This window comes from Lissotriton vulgaris, chromosome 3_2 (assembly GCF_964263255.1).
Source record: "Lissotriton vulgaris chromosome 3_2, aLisVul1.2, whole genome shotgun sequence".
In the NCBI taxonomy this organism is placed as follows: Eukaryota; Metazoa; Chordata; class Amphibia; order Caudata; family Salamandridae; genus Lissotriton; species Lissotriton vulgaris.
The window spans coordinates 77,608,715-77,626,829 of NC_141690.1; positions in this window are offsets into that span (position 1 = coordinate 77,608,715).

Below are 18,115 nucleotides of genomic sequence, written 5' to 3' on the forward strand. Positions count from 1 at the left end.
AGGGTACATGGAATCCATTTTACAGAGAGAGCAGATAGCCTGGGGCCCTGATTAGCAGGGAACCAGGCCAACTAAGTCGAAAACCAGCTAAACACAGGCAAAAAATCTGGGGTAACCATAGTCAGGTAGCCACCTTCCTACAGCACTTCTCTAAGAAGTTGTCCGCTAGGCTTTTCCCTTCACTTGATAATTCGTACCCTAAGAACAGTACTGTCAGATGGGCAATTCGGGACTTTTTAAAGTTGAATTTGTAACCCTCTGCTGCGAACCCAAGTATAATGGTGTTCACTCTTTTCAAGTGAGTATCCAAGTCGTCGTCTGTGAGATAAATATCATCTACGTAAGATAATGCTTCATCATCATAGATTTGTAGTAACTCTGTTACCCTAGCTGAGAATAGTCCTGGGCTGTTCTTGAACCCCTGTGGGAGTCGACAGAATTTTTTCTGTGACCCAAATGCGGAGAAAGCGGTCAAATATCTGCTTTCTGGTGCAATGTTTTGACAAAAGAAACCATTAGAAATGTCTAATGTCGTTTTATATTTTTTCCTAACTATGTTATTCATTAGGGCTGCACTATGCGAGTTTTGTACTGCAAAAGTTTTGCAACACGTATTAAGATGTCTGTAGTCCAAAACTAGACGATATGAATTGTCTGGCTTGGAGACAGGAAACAAAGGATTGTTCATTTGAGAGGTGCATGTTTCAATCACCCCCTGGTACTCAAGTTGATCTAAGATCTCCCTGACTTGTTTTTTAGCTTCTTGCTTTATGGGATACTGCCGTTGGGCAGTTGGTTCACTTTTTAGTTGGATTTTGTGAGGAGGAGAATCCTCATCCCATCCTACATGATTTTTATATAATGCAGGTGCCTGGGCTACTGCCCATTTCCTTGCATATGTATATTTTTTATGAATCGGTATGTGATTCGAGAAGGCAGGCATAATCACTTCTTCGCCACGAGGGCACTCCCTGACAAACTCTGGGGGCCAATCTTTTTCAGCTAACAGAATATCATAGCCTTTTGAGAGCTTATCTCAAAATAGACCCTTAATTTTCCTAGTCTTATCACCCTCTATACGCAATGTTATTTCGTATATTTTATGGGGCTCGCTAAGTCTGGCGTCGGCAGTTTCAACCTGAATGTATTCATTCGTGTCCACTGTCTCCAGATGACTCATCAAGATCTTGCGCGCTATACTGATTTCTGCTGCACTGTCCAACATTGTCAATGCCCACTCCCCGTTTTTCAACTGTGTCCTCAGTATTCTCGGCATGGTTGATTACTCTAATACTGGCTACCTTCTTTTTCTGAAATTGAGATTTTTTACTCTGAGCAGGTTCCTTGTCTTTGGACTTGGTGTGCTCTCCTGGGTCTGACCGTCCTCTTCTTTCCGAATTCTGTGGAAGAGATCGAGAGGGACGTGTATCAATACTTTGATATCTATCAGGTTTTTTCAGATTATCCCTATTTCTAAGGTTATATCTTTTCTCAGAGGGCTCCCGTTGGGGAGACTGGCGTTCTCGAGTCGGAGTTCTCTCCCTCCGTCGAGGAGACCTTCCTCTGGACTGGAAAACTTTTTCCTTGGGAGTGGATTGTTTATTTCCATCCCAGCTCTTTTTAGGAATGTTTAAATTATTTTTAATAAATAATTTTTCAGGATTTTCGAGCAGTTGGGGCTTAACTGGTTTCCCACCCAAGCTGTCTCTACCTAATTCTTCATAGCACTTTTCTATGATTTTTGCAAGCTCAACAGGATCTTTTATATCTGTTTCCCTCAACTTCTGGCGGATCGCCACAGATGCTGCTTCTCCCTTTATGTTGGCTAATAATATAGCCGTGACCTGCTTGAAGTCTTTCAGTAATTTCATACCTAGATTTAAAGCGGGCTCTGGACCGAATTCATTTTGAATCTGTTTTAGCACTTCTGGTATTACCGCCATAGACGGAACACCGTGTGTTTTTGTGTAAATGGAAGCAAAGACTGTACCCCAAGTGTCGCAGTCCTCCACGTGTGGTGCGATTCCCATAGGAAGGCAGATGGTCAAGATTCTGTGTTTCTCAATAGGGGTAGTATCAGGAAATACTGCCTCTATTTGAGTGATTTTCTGGGCTAACCAGAAAGGAATTTGTTCCCGTTTTGCGGGTGTTTTACCAAGACATGACTGTATGTTCTGTGGTGTAATTTTATTTGTGTTCCCCTGGTGAGGGGTCAGCTGGTGTGAATTAACAGCTGGCTGGACTGTTGCAGTCCGCATTACATATTGGACTAATTGCCTATGTATTTTTATTAATGTGTTTAGCTGTGCTAACAGCTCTTCTCTAGACATTCTTGCAATGTCAGGATGTGGTGTGTAGCTGGCTAAAACCGGCCACGTGGCTCCTGGTCTACCTAGTGGACCGAGCCTGGTTATGTGATCATTGTGTTTTAGGGCGCCATTAAACCAGAGCAGGTGCTCTTGAAATTTAAGTGGGATTTCAATCTCCTCGAAAGGAGCGTACTCTCCCGGAGGTTCCTCTATTTTGTAATAGTGAAACTCTTTTGTTCTAGCGTTTACCGCTGGAAAGTTTATCCATGAATAGAATACCTCTGTCTGCCGATACTCGTGAGCCTCTATCACGAAAATTACTGTACCACCTTGAGGTGTCAGTCCGTTTTCTATAAGTTTTAACGTTATAGATCTTCTTAAGTGGACCGGGATGTTAATAGCATCCGGGTCTGCCTGTAGGAGACTCGAGTCCTCCTCTATTAGTATGGAAGCCAGCCTAGCTGCTTCCCTTTCTTCTTCATTGTCTGACATTTAAAAAATGCAGGCTTTGCAGAGTAGGTCTCCAAGGAGACAAAGATTAGGTGCACAATATTTTGGAACACTGTATCCTTCAACGTTGAATAAACCAGAGCTTTACATAGGAATCTCTTCCTACTAAGGTCGGGCGGATTTTAACCTTTCACCCACTCCAGACGTCTATTGGAGTATTTACGGGAGAAAGGGGTCTGTGAAATATGCACGACTGAGTTACTCTATAAGTCTTGCGTTAGTTTATCGCCTTACCAAACGTTTGGGCGCCATGTAGTGTAGTTCCTAGTTTCCCACTAGGCCCTGCGCATTGGAATAACATAAACAGTAGTATCGACGTGGAACTGCGGATATTCCAGGCCTCCACTGACTATGCTAAACTTAATTGGGTTGTGTTACCAACTAGCTCAGAGGTCACTGGAAACTTTCTTCTCTGCATAGGAAGTGATCAGCTTCCTTGGCACAGACAAGAAGGGATTCAGTTTTCCAACAACCGTGCAACATGACAACTTTGCTCCTCAGATCAAGAGTCGATCTCTAGGGTCGTGTGAAACAATAGACATGTATTTCACTCAGTCAGTCTGGTGCAGTTTACTTTCACGAGATGTAGAGAATAGAGAGACGGGCGTTTGTCAATAAAGGGTTAACATTTATTGAACAGTCTTTCTTCTCGTACAAGAGAAATGTATTGCCACAATTGCAATAATTGTTATTATAAAAAGTACGTACAGTAAGATAAGTATTGCGAAATAGAACTGTAAAAGCATTGATATGGTTTCTTAGCCATACAATGGTTTAAAAGTAATAAAACATATATACAGTCATATATACATTAGGCTAACATACTCAACTGGTGCTTCTAACTAAGCCGACCCCAGTGTGCCTGACCTAAGCCTAACACGTGAGAAGGGGAGTAAGTAAGTAGCTTTAAGTTAAGTTGGTTTTGCCAAGGTTTGTTTCAAGAATTCTCGTCTAAGGGTTTAGTCAACACCATACCTCTGAATAGAATGATGGAGGATTGGTATCTCCTTCAGGGGTCTCTCTCGATATCCCAGTCACCTGCGAGGGTAGACCGGAAGCGCCGGGACTGGATTTCTCTGCACGAGAAAGGCAGCGGCTTCTCTTCAGCGCGTCGAGGAAGGAGGGGTAACAGCGTCCGCGGGCAGCTGGAATCGGCTGGATGTCTTCGCAGAGGACGGCTGCTCGGCTCCTCAAGCGTACTGCACCATAGTTCGCGCTGTAGCGGCGATAATGGTAATCAGCAGCTTCACCACCACAGGATAGCAGGCTGCAGCGACAGAGTGCTAGTTTTTACCAACACAGGGTCATGCAGGCAGCTGGCATCAGCAACAGTAGCTTGCAGCTCACAGCTCACATTGCTTAAGGCAACGTTGGTAATATTTATACCTGACAGGTGCCGGGTTTGACGCAAGTTTGCTGGACATAAGACGTCAATTAAAGATGTCACTAGGAAGTGACAGTTATCAGTTGCTCATTAGAGTTCCATTACTAATCAAAACATAGCAAGCGGGGATTTCCAGGTTTGCTAAGTTTTTATCTTGTTGAAGAACTCGGAGTGTTATCTAGGAATATCAGATAGTGACTGCTGCACTGTCATTGCACTAATTGGTCGCAAAGGAAGTAGCAGAGAGTCATGCTGGAATGTGGCTCTGTTCGTGTGAGGCCAGAGATGACTTTTCAGAAAATCGCACTTGAACGGTTATGCCAATATAGGGAATAAATGGATTTATAGCCGAATAGGGGCATAAGGTCACAGTATCGATCAGGAACCTAGATAAGCACGCAACATTGGGTCATCTTGTGCAGCTTCTCAATTTCTCTCCTTCTGTGATAATTCTCTGGCCAAATGCACGGGGTGAATGGTCTCCAAGTGTTTTTTCTTAGAGGACCTTCCGTACAAGTACTTTTTTTTAACCGCAGGACAGTACTCTTTTACATATCTTGCAAGTCACCTTCCTCGCATTCACCTTTTTCCCACCCTCCAGTACTGTAAAGAAGGCCAAAACCTCGCTCTTGTTTCTCTTCTTGACCGGCTCCATCACATCATCTTCTTCTTCCAGTAGATCTTGATCTGGATGACTGGATGACATTTTTTTGTGGAAAAAAGTCAAGAAACACAGTGAAAAAAGAAATTTTAAGAAGATACAATAAACAAGTCTTGTCAGGAAGACAGACAAATAATAAGATGAATAAAACAGGTGTTGGATCCTCCCTCTAACAGAATGAAAAGGTTTTAAACCTATCAGAAGCTTTCTTTTCAGGTCACATGGAGTCGTGTAGGGTGCGTGCACCCGTCACACATAAGTTGCACACTTGTAAAATTTTGTTTACATAATTATAAAGTATAAGTAGGTGTTCATAAAATATTTTAAAAGGTATATATTAGTGAGTGTTTATACAAATCTAATATTTTAACTTTGTATAGTGATATTTCACACTCGTGAAAGTTTGTATAGTTCATAGAAAAGTAAAAAATACTGTTTATAAATTGTTTACTAAATTATATTAGTGAAAGTCTTTAACCAAAATTTATATTTATAATTTGTACATTGATATTTTACACTTTTAAAATCAAGCCTGAGTTGTGGCTCCAGCGCAACTCTGCAAATGCATGCCAGCAGGGTTTAAGCACCCTGAATCCACTCACCCATCTAGAAGGTTCACGTAGGTGCGCAACTCCTTTGTAAAAGTTGTTTTTTTAAGGAAAACATAACAATACAATAAAACAACTTTCAGAGTATTGAAAAAAACATTATTTCAAGAAAATATAAATGTAAGTTATACATATAAAAATACACCTGGGCCAAAAAAATTCTTTAAAAAAAAAATGTGGGCAGAATTTGTCCCGGGTGCACTTATCCAATCACCCAGGCAGTACTACTATATTCATGCAAACACCCAGACATTTCTCCTGCACTCAAGGAATCAGAAAGACATTACTCATGCCCTCCTCCAGTTGCCTACATGTTACCCCTGCACTCATGCAATCACTTAACCAATCAGCCATGTACTCTTTCAATCACCCAGGCACTACCCTTGCACTCCAATAACTCCGGTACTACCCCTGTAGTCATACAATTACCCAGGCAATGCCTATGCAGTCATGCAATAACCCAGGCACTACCACTACATTCATGCAATCAGCTAGACATTTCTCCTACACTCATGCAATTACCCAGGCAATACCTATGCACTCCCCTAATCTTCCAGACATTAGTACTGCACTCAAGGAATCACCAATGCACTAATTATGCACTGCTCCAGTCACCCAGGTACTACCTGTGCACTCCTCCAATCACCCAGCCACTACATATGGAGTCCTGCAATCACCCAGGAACTACCACTACACTTGTGCAACAACCCAGACATTACTCTTGCCCTCATGCAATCACCCAGGCACTAGCTATGCACTCATAGAATAACCCATGCAGTACTTTTGCACTGCTGCAATCATCCAAGTACTATCCAGTCAGTCCTCTAATCATCCTCTAACCATGCACTACTTATGCACTTTTCCAACACTACAGTCATGCACCAACCAGACATTACTCCTGCACACATTCAAACAGTCAGACATTACTCATGCACTCCTCCAATTACCTACACAATACCCCTGCACTCATGCAATCACTCAGATATTACCTCTGCACTCCTCCAATGACCCAGACATTACCCCTGCACTCATGAAATCACCTAGTTATTACCCATGCAGTACCTCAATCACTCAGGCACTTCTCACACAATCATCCATGCAGTCTAGCTCTACCCATGCACTCATCCAATCACTCAGACAGTACCCATGCAGTCCTCCAATCACTCAGGCACTACTATTTCACACATCCATTCCCTCAAACACTGGCCATGCACTCATCCATGCATTCAGGCACTAGCCATGCATTCCTTCATTAACCCTGGCAGTATGCATGCACTCATCCATGCACTCAGGCTCTACCCATGCACTCATTTAATCACTTAGATACTACTGTTACATTCATCCATTCCATCAAACACTACCTATGAACTCATCCCTGCAATTAGACAGTACACAGGCACGACTGATGCATTCCTCAATGCACCTAGGCATTATCCATGCACTCCTGTAATCAGCCATGTACTATCCATGCACTCGTTGAATCACCCCGGCACTACGCCTGTAGTCATACAATTGCCCGGGCAATACCCATGCACTTATAAAATCACCCATGCACTACCTCTACACTCTTGCAATCAGCTAAACATTACCCCTACACTCATGCAATTACCTAGGCATTACCTATGTACTCCTATAATCCCTCAGTCATTACCCCTGAACTCACGGAATCACCAATGCATTAGCTATGCACTGCTCCGATCAACCAGACACTACCCTTGCAGTCCTCCAATCTCCCAAGTAACCTTTGAAATTCACTGAAAAAAACACAGGTTTCTGAGATTTTATAGTTAGAAATTAGCATTTAAAAAAGCTTTGAAATTCACTGAAAAAACCATAGGTTTCAGGGACGTTATAGTTAGGAATTAGCATTTAAAAAACCTTTAAAATTCACTGAGAAAAACATAGGTTTCAGGGATGTTATAGTTAGAAATTTGCATTTAAAAAACCTTTGAAATTCACTGAAAAAAACATAGGTTTCAGGGATGGTAAAGGTAGAAATTAGCATTTTAAAAACCTTTGCAATTCACTGAAAAAACGGCAGGTTTCAGGGACGTTATAGTTAGTTGGACATTTCACTCAGACAAAACCAGAGAATTTTGGCCGTTAGAGTTAGTTGAGCGAACTATAACTCGTGTCCCGCAATGCACTGCTGATGACATCCTCATGATATGGCCAGTGACATCACTGATGACATCACCTTCCTGTTGACCTTTCTATAAATATGTGAGGATCTCTGAGTCATACTTCACTGCTTCCCCTCACTTCAAAATATACCCCTGGGCACTTGCACATGCATACTTCCATCTGCGTATGGTTTTTACTGCATCAATGCGCCTGTCTAGGCACTAAGGGCCCGATTATGATTGCGGACGGACTTGAGTCCGTCCGCAACCCCTGAGGGGGAGGGAACGTTTGCAGGGGCTGCGGCGTTCCCACGGAAAAGCATGTCTTTCCCACCATCCTAATATGGCTGGCGGTGTCTGTTAGACACCGCCACCATATTAGGGCTTTTCTGCCGCGGTCGTAATGCGACCGCGGCGGAAAAGCGGCGGACGGAATTCAAGACCCACCAGCCATCCTAATATGGTGGTGGGTCTTTGGAGGCTCGGTTTTTCCACATCCTCCGGGCTGGCGGTGGCTACCGCCTTCCCGGAGGATGCGGAAAAACCGCAATCATAATCGGCCCCTATATTAGCACTCTTTTCTTGAAAATCGTTCTTTTTGCACACATACTGTCTGGTGTCGTCAGGCATTGCTGAGATGCCTGTCTGCGATTTCAGACACAGATGAGACAGTTGTGCTTCAGCTCAAAAGTGGTCTGCCTTGTAAAACGACATTGCCTCAGATCCTCCTGATTCACCCACTTGAACTCAGGGGTGGATTGGGAAGACAGGCAGCCGGTGCTTCAGGGGCACCAGTGGGTCTGTTTTTTTGGACATCTGTAAACCGGCCTAAGAGACTTTGGGCAGATTTACAAGAAAGTGACTCAGTGCAGAACGCAAGACATTTGGCTGCGCCGCATTGAGTCCCTTCCAAAGTAAAGGGATGCGACATATTGACAACACTATGTCGCATCTCTGTGCTTCACCCTGCGCTTGCGCACAAACTGCTGCTCTATGCCAGGCCAGCCCAGGCACCCTTGAACCATGGTGCAAGGATGCCTGCGATGTGGGGAAATTGTTTTTGTTCAGGATGGGTTCCCGTCCTACACAAAAACAATCTGAATAGCCATTTTTAAGCTTCTATGCGTGCTGCATTAGTACATGCCATGCCAGGTCTTCCCTGAACCAGAAACAAGCATCCTGGGACCGGTTTCGGGATAACAGTCCTCATCAGCCAGGCTAGCTTGAAGTGAATAAGGGACCTGGCTGATGAAGGGTGTTACCCAGAAACCGGTCCCAGGATGCTTGTTTCCGGTTCAGGGTAGACCTACCTTGGCAGTTCCGGCTGGACTGTTCCCATGAGGCACAGAGTCAAGGCTGATTTGCATTCAGCTGGGTCTGAACTGAGGTGGTGAAGTGAGCTAAAGAATGGTGATGGATTTAACCCAGATCTGTGACTAGGGTTGAGTGTCTGAAAAATGTCAGCTCTCCGTCCAGCATCTCCTTGTGTTTGCTTTGTTTGCCCTAAGTGGGCAGGGTATGCCCAGACGTGGGTACCTTGCTCACTTTACCACTGGATTCAAGCTAGCCTGGCTGATGAAGGATGTTACCCAGAAACCGGTCCCAGGATGCTTGTTTCCGGTTCAGGGAATACCTGGCTTGGCAGTTCGAGCTGGACTGTTTACCATGAGGCACGGGGTCAAGACTTATTTGCATATAGCTGGGACTGAACTGAGGTGGCAAAGTGACCTAAAAAATGATGAAGGATTCAGCCCAGATCGGTGACTGGGGGTGAGGGAAATTTGTCAGCGCTCCGTCCATCATCTGCTTGTGTTTGCTTTGCATTGGAAATTCCCTGATATGTGTTTCAGTGGTAATTTCTAATCTAGAAAGAGTTGCTATATTTGGTATGTTCTTTGGAATAGTGGTGAAAAACCTTGCTTATCTGTGAAAGTGGATTTTTTATTACTATTTTCGAAATGCCACTTTTTGAAGAGGGTATTTCTGTGTGCTTATCACTCTTTGTACGATGCAGCCTGACTCCAATCAACGTTAATTTAGACTGACAGGGTCCTGTTTTGTGCAATCACAAAGGGAGCTGAGGTGTGCCCCGGTCATCTTGCTGGGTTTTCTAGAGCTAGCGTGGTCGGAGGAGCTGTCACCTGCACCTGAATAGGGCTGTGCCTGACTTTCACAATCCTGTCTCCACCTTTCCCCGTCGTGTGTCTGGAGCCAGTGCTGGGGATTGAAGTATTGAGTGTTGTACACTTCTAAAGTTTTTTTGAAGTTACTTACAGAACAAAGGCATTTTGAGTTTACGTACACTAGCTCTGACCCCATGTTTCTAGACACTGCATAGGACTTGTAACCAGACCCTGCTGGATCTACATGTTGCACCAGAGGATTGCTGTGCTGCCTGGAGGAATTGCCATTTTGGACCATTTGCTTTGCCAGGCTGACATGTTTTAGAAAATGCCACTTTGCTACAGGGATCCTTGAGCTGATAAACTGGCTGCTTCCTGCTGATTGTGCCCCCGATGATCTCCTAGGGCTTGTAACTTGCCCTGTGTCTGTCAAAGCTCATTGTAGGCTCTGCAATGACTTTCCTTGCCTGTGCTTGCCCACTTAACATTGGTGGGTACGAGGGAGGAAAAAACTCTGCTCTGCTAAACTCCACAGAGTTTTTCGGAACTCCACAAAACACCAACACTTTACACATTGCCTCTGGGATAAGCCTGACTGCTCTGCATAGCTACCAAAGCTACCAAGTGGGTGAGAAGTTGTTATCTTGGTTGTGTAACTCCCTTACCCTGTGCAGAGTAGTTGGTTCGGCCTGGCTTAGGTGCATACCTAAGGCAACCAGACCCCCATTCCTAACAGGGAGCATCACTCCAGACGCAAGGATAACAAGTGGCCTGATAAAGTAGGTGATCAGTGACATTAGGCAGCAAAGTGGCTATTCAATACTGGAAACTGACGTTTGACTTGACCCTGCTTGGTTCATGGTCACATTGACAATATGGTTTTAACCATGCACCTAATAACAGACCTACACATGAAACAACTTTACCATTGTATAGAAAATGAGTCACCTTTATGGGGAAATTACTGCCTTTAACAAAATATAGATGGTCATGCATAATGTTTCACTCAGGACAATAATCATACCCTTCTAGCTGCTGCTGGGCTCTCAATGGCCCATCAAGTTCTGGGTATGCGACCGCCTGTATGGGGGTCATTAGGGGGGGTCGAACACGTGCCCCGTCTGCCTAGGGAGGACACCTTCAGCTTGTCCTCCATGATCTTATGGGTCCAGTATCTCAGGTCCTCCAAACTTTTCCTATGTTAATACTGTGCTGACGATTGACCCCAGGATTTGCACCTTCTGGGTGATGGTTTTCCACATGGAGATCCTCTGATGGGCTTTGACCTGTATGGATTCAACAGATGAAGAGACTGAGTAGACTTGCAAGATATAGATTATTTGCTAGGGTGACTCAGAGGTTGTAGACAGCTAGCATAACCAATGATCTATATTGCACACACTATGGCCACCTTTCACAAAGGTAATTTGAGACAGAAGTCTAACTCTAGAACTTTTGGTATTCATAGAGGTCATTTACAATGTATCTTTATGTCCGCAGTTGGGGCAGAATCTCCGCAGTTGAGGTGGAATCTCTATACTCAGGCCAGAATCGCTGCAGTCAGGGCCTAATTTCCACCTCGGGCGAGATGGACATTGCCTTGAATCCTAAGCACCTGTGTTACTGCTTACTTCCCCCTTGCTCCACCTGAAACACGGCAGCCCAACAGACAATCCCAGCCCCGCAGTGAACATAAAAGCAGAGCCACCTCAAACAAACCCTTTCAGACTTTCAACATCCATCTGAATATGTTTGTTGTTCTTCCCCTTGACATGGTACAGGATGATTTGAGGAGAAGGAGAGTAGAGAGGATTTTCAGACAAAGGATAAATCTATTGGGATGTCCATCCACGATGTCAGGGCCAGATACCGTTTATCCTTAATGTCATCTTGGCGATGGTTTTTGAGTGGGAGCAGGAACTTGGCTCTGTGGCCTGTCGCTCACACGCCATCCCAGCGTAAGGTTACAGGATAATTCCAAAGGGACTCCACTGACTTGTGGTATTTCTCATGCAATCCAGTCCCAATGCTTGCATCAGGTACTGAGGTGCATCAGTTGGAAAGTCCAACTTTACAACTGACATATTAATGACCCATATACTGGACAGGAGGCAAAGGGTAGCTAGGGATTTCCTCCTCATTTCCTGCTTCTGCGTGTGCTGGGTGCAATAGATTGTACCCATGTGGCTCTCCAGCCACCTTACTACATTGCACACATCCTCTGCAACAGTCACCTATGGCATTACACTAATGTGCAATGTGCTTGATGTCTGTGATGCCAGTGATATATATTCATTGATTTGCATTCAGTGTTTCCAGGCAGTACCCATGACAGCTTTGTATTCCACTGGTCACCTCTTTCCCGGCGGATGGCTGCAGGAAAATTTGGCAACATGTGGCTTCTGGGTAAGTACCAAGCACAAAACAAGTGAGGAATGTATAAATGTAATGTATAAATGCCAAGTCACATGAACAACCACTTTACAACAAAAATCATCATGCCACACACACAGTCTTAACAGACACTGTATGTACCATTGTATAGATCATGTTTTTACGGATGCAAGAGGGACATGAAACAAGTTCCCTAATTTCCCTCCTCATGTGATGCTGGATAGCAACCCTCCCCCCAACTCCTCACACTGTACAGATATGCAGCCACTGTACCTCAGCATAGATACAATAGGGCACACATACATATTTGAGCCATCATAGAGCGCACTTTTGGTCTCCTGAAGTTGCGATTCAGATGTCTTGACCTTACGTGGTGATGCTGCTGTACTACCCTGAAATTGTTTGCAAGATCATAGTAGCCTGTTGTTTCTTGCACAACATAGCATTAAGTCATGGCTTACACATACCTCTCGACCTCAGCTAGGTCGGAATCCTGGCAACAGGGACATTGAACAGAACAGAGGGCAGGGTATGCGAGTCCCTGATCAGCTGGTTGGCCCTTTTTTCACCTGAGCAACCTGTTGTGTAATGGACAACATGTGGTTTTCAGTGTGTTGTCAATGATGATAGTAGGACATTTCATTCTTTGCCCATAAAATCCATCCTGAGGCTACTTTGCAAGCAGCATTCAATGTATGAACAACAGCTGTTGACAGGTGTGAAAAGATTGTCCATGCAATATGTCATGTTCACATATCAGCAATTAAGTGTTGATAATGTCTCTAAGGAATCTATTGCCTCAGACGATTAATGGCTGCATGTGTGAGACCTTGCAGAGTCTTTTGAGAATGGGGACCTGGCTTACAAAGGGACTACACTATCTCATAGTGGAGAAATTGCCCCCAAATGCAATGACTCCCCTATGTAAATGTAATGTAAAGGTAGAGGTACTTGTATAGCGCACGACTACCCGGAGGCATCTCGGCGCTTGTACGAATACCGCTGAGGAACCCTTCCTGGCCTTTCCCTGCAAAGTACCCACTCCTGGGCACCCCCAAGGTGAAGCCAGGCATCCTAGCGTTGTTGGGGCCATTGTGGAGATTAAGCAAGCTATTGCCCAGAGTTGCTGAGTGGGACCCATGATTAGAATAGGCACTGAGGCGAAAATTAACAAGTCAGAGGAAATTGAGTGCAAGAGGCGGGAATTGAACCCTGGTCCCAGGCCAGACTTCTGCATCAGGGTCTGCTGCTCTAACCATTGACCCACACTTCACCATGAGTGTTGAGGCCCTTTGTGAATTAGATCTATGTGTCTGGGCATACACAGCACTGCTTCTCCTGACTGACTTTGGTGTAAGACTACAGTCAATACAGAGGGGAGCACAAATTGTGGACTGCATGTACCATGATACAAAGAGACAAACCTTTCTGGGATGTGATATAGTGTTAGACCACACACTCTTTCTTTACCAAACTGAATTGTATGCCCTGCTCTTATGATTATCTCATGTTCCGAATAAGGTTTTGTAACCCAACAATTTCAATCAGGAAATGGCATACAGGAAATGTTAGGCAAGACATCCATCACAGGAAGTTGCTGGCAGTAATTTTCTATCTATTTTGAGTCACCCACAGCACCAGATCAAATTCTCTGACATCCTGCTGCTCTCTACAGCCAAACTGACTCAACATGACTGAGGGACCTGAGACGAAGGCACCCCCTTTCAGTGAGAGGGAATTGGGCCAATTAGGTGTGGGGGTGCTAGAAACGTACACTCAGCTCTATGGGGGCCCAAGCATCAGCTGAGAAATGCAAAATGTGCCAGAATCTGGGTCACCATAGCATAGCGCTGCAGTCCAGTGGGAGTCTATGAACGGTGGGGAAGGCATGCAGTAAGCACTAGGAGGACCTAAAATGCTGGGCCCAATTGAAGGCCCAGGAAATATTGGGCCAGTCCTCCCAGCACCATATGCACTGGCCCCACCTCTCACCAAGGTACAGGAGGGTCTTGAGGGCAGTCTTGCTGAAGGAGCATGAGCAACAGAGAACAGGTAAGGGCATTAACTGCAATATGTGTCTGAAAGTAGGATGTGAGGGATGACAGAGCTTTACTATCTGGTGTCCCATGTCTCTTTTTACCTAAGCTAGGCAAATGCAGCAGTCATTATAAGGCCAAAGCCTCATTGTAGCACATAGAATGTACTGAGCAGAGTGCATCCTGAGACCTCTAGTGTTTGTATGCCACTGGGAGAAAAGACACTCACACATGCATTTATATGAAAAAAGCAACGGCAGCACCATTACCAGTGAACAAAGGGTCTTATAAGTGCTGTGTTCATTGGCTAAGGAATGGTACAGGCACTGTACAGTGTGTGGATGGGAGGACTTTAGGTTTTGGATGTTGTACTTTGTATGTCGTTTGTGAGTTTGGTTCAGATTTAGGCAGATAATCATGTTCCATGGAGTAAAGACAGACTTGTCTCATTCTAAAGTGATACCACCTTCTCTAAGGGGGTCCACATACGCATGTCTTCCTAAAAGTGGCTTGTTTGGCATTTGTCCAGTCGAGGTAGCTGTAACAACAAGCTGCTTGTGTTGACCAGGGCATAGCATCAACTAAGCAGTCTTTAAAGGCAATATATAGAACTAGAGTGTCTTGTGTTGCTAGTGAATATTACATTATTGGACTCACCTATTAGCACAGATAATATCAAAGACCTTGTTTAGATATGTAGCCCCAAATCTGCACTTGTGTTGTGTCATACAATGCTACACAGCAGATGACATTTGTTAGTAAGCTTAAGAGTAAGAGTGCTGAGACTACATATCACAGGATCATCCCAGAACAATCCTGACTGTCTCCTATCGCCTTTTGTAGACTGGCATTGGAAGATGACCATGTAGCAATGAAAGGAAACACAGCTTATAAGAATGCTGTAGGTGAGGGTTGGTCAGCAGAGAAATATATTCCATCTAAATTCAAGTAAGATGTTAATGTGAGAGCCCAATTTGGACAACACAGTAAATGTGCGCATACTTTAGGCCCCAATTCTCTTCTAATTGGATAATGTGAGCAAAGGAGAACAAAGTCTGCACTTGCTTCATGCAGTTATGTGTGTTGTTCTGGCTTGAACAACAACTACATCATGTTTTGTCTTCTCTTTCAGTGGGCCCAGCTGGTCAAGACCAACAGGACCAGGGGTAGAGCAGGACATCCTTGGACAATGGCGGCCATGACCTCTTTCAAGCAGTGGAGTGGAAGAGATGGGGGAGGGACCTTCAAAATCTTACGGTAGGGGAAATGTGACCAACTGGACAGAGGCAGAAATAACATTGAGCGCTATAGACTGGGTGGAGCTTAGGAACATTGTAGGGGGGTGAAGAACTGTGAACCTTGAGTTAGAGGGGTTAGAAATTGACTCTTTCCCTGATAACCAAGATGTTTCATTTGCCAAGGTTTCCGGGGGGCAGGTCACACCACAACCTAGGCCTGCCATCAATCCCTCCCTAACTATAGAAGCTCCCATTTCATCGGGGCCTTCAGCTGCATCCCCTGCTACTAGTTCCTCCCCAAGTGGCTGCCAGGAAAATCCAAGGGAAGGTACTGACCCAAAAACGCCACACTCAAGTCAGGCCCAAACCGTCCCTGTATTTTCACTCCTGTGGCTGCATCCCAGGAAGCGATGGAGGCATGTGAGGGGCAGCCAGATATGTCCCCCAGGATTCTACTGCAGCTCTGTGATAAAATGTGTATGTTCTGAAATGAACATGCAAGATCCTTGGCCACCCTTAATGCCTCTGTCACTTCCTTGGGTGCAGCCATGTTGTCTGCCCTTGCCCAACATCCTTTCCAAACCACCCTCAATGCATCACATGTATGTTGTCCCACATTGTGTCCTCCCGTACCCCTTGTGTGCCCCAACTCTGTGTGGTGTCTGGCCCTGTACCGGCCAGCCACGATCCTCCATCTGATTCAGAGGATCTACACATTGTGCAAATAGAGCATGACCAGGAGGACATTTGACTGACTGAACAATGACTTGATTTTGGGCATGTTCTTTGGCCCTTGTATATAGACTGGTTCCTCTGACACTTCCTGCCATGTTTTAATTAGGTTGTCCAACCCCTCCAAGTCCCCTTGTCCATTTTGTGTGAAGAACATTGATTTCTTTTTTCCCTTCCAAATGGACCATTTTTTGCATACTCATTTTAAATCCATTCCATGGTACACACATTTTTATTTTGGATCAAATTATCGCGATCTTGTTTACTTCATTATATGGATATATACCTCAGGAGTATTTAATTGATTTGCACATGATAGTTTGTTACACAGAGGATCTAAAACTTATCGTTGGTCGTACATATCAGCACTCAACAGCACTGCCATCAGAATCCCTATAACTTGAAAATTCTATTATAATATCTATGATTGTCTGTAGAAGAACAATAGTGTCTACACAAGATAAAAGAGACTTCTCTTCAGATCCGGAAATCTTTTTTTTCTAAGAACTCCCATAGCTTATCATTGATGAGGATTAATTATATATTATTTACAATATCCTGATCAAGAATATATTTAGTGGACTATCCTCCATCAGAAAATCAATTATTGGTGGGATAGCAAAGTGTTTTATCAAGTTACAGTGTGGCCTTCCTGACGAAGACGCAGCTTGCGTCGAAACACGCGTCGAAGACTACTATATTTTTTGCCACAAGAAACGTTGTTCTTAAACAGATTTGTGTTTATGAAATGTAATAGGAAATATTGATGTCTGTATCATAGTTAATATATGAGATATATAAAAGAATAACTATGGTTTTATTCAAGGATGTTTTTATTATGTTTGTATTTTAATAAAATCATGTTTTTAATAAAAAAGAAAATGGTTCTCATTGTTACACTTCAGTTGCCTTTTCAATTAACTGCATTTATGACAAGCATTGTGATATAAAGATCTGTGACTTCTGTTTATTTGTAAAATTGCGTAGGGATATACTTTTGACTTGAATAGTCCCTGCCCTAGGAATTGCTAGTTCAATTCTACAGGGGGTCCTAGTTACTTTTCAATAGACTTCCCTGACACTCCCTGACATGTTTTAATTAGGTTGTCCAACCCCTCCAAGTCCCCTTGTCCATTTCGTGTGAAGAACATCGTTTGATTTCATTTTTCATTTGGTGCATGCCCTGTAGTGCCTCAGATATGTCTGACAGAGTAGCCCCCTATGGCACTAATGTCCTGCCTCACATCAGCCTGTTGTTAGAAGACCTCCTCTTCCCACTGGCCACCATGTCCATCTGCAAGCCCCCTCCACATGGGATTTCTGTGGATAAGACATTCAGGTCCACCATCAGGGGTGGCAGGTGGTAGGCTGTGGGCAGGAGATTACAGCCCAGGGAATACCTGCACCGCATAAAGGGGTTGCTAGGTCCCTCAGATTGTGGAGAAAATGCCTGGCATGCACTGTATAGGGAGGAATGTGTAGGGGAACCACCACATATGTCCTGGATGCGAGGTATGTGAGGGAGTGATGGCTGTGTTGAGGTATGGGAAAGTTGTGGCTAGTTAGCGCTTTTCTGAGAACAGCCGATCATTAGGATTGCATTATAAGGCACTTTGCTGGGTGGAGATGGGGTGACCATAGGTTTTTTGCTCAGTGGACTTAATATGATGGTCAGGGCATCTGACTCCTCATCCTCTGTATGAAGGACCTGATAGGCTCCATCATCCTCCAAATCATCCACCTCCTCCTATACTTCCCCCTCCTCCTCTTACTGGCAGCTGAAATGGCTGCTGTAAGAGATGTGGGTTCCCCCCTACAATTGCTCTTTGCCTGCCTCTGGTGGAAGGTCCAATGTCCTCATCATCCTCAGCACCTGGAAGACAGACGTTGCAGAACGATAAGTAATTGACCTAGTATATTATGTGATGCAACACAAGGGTTGATTAAAATTAACTTTGCATCAATGGATGATGCACATGTGACCTTGCTTGGGTACA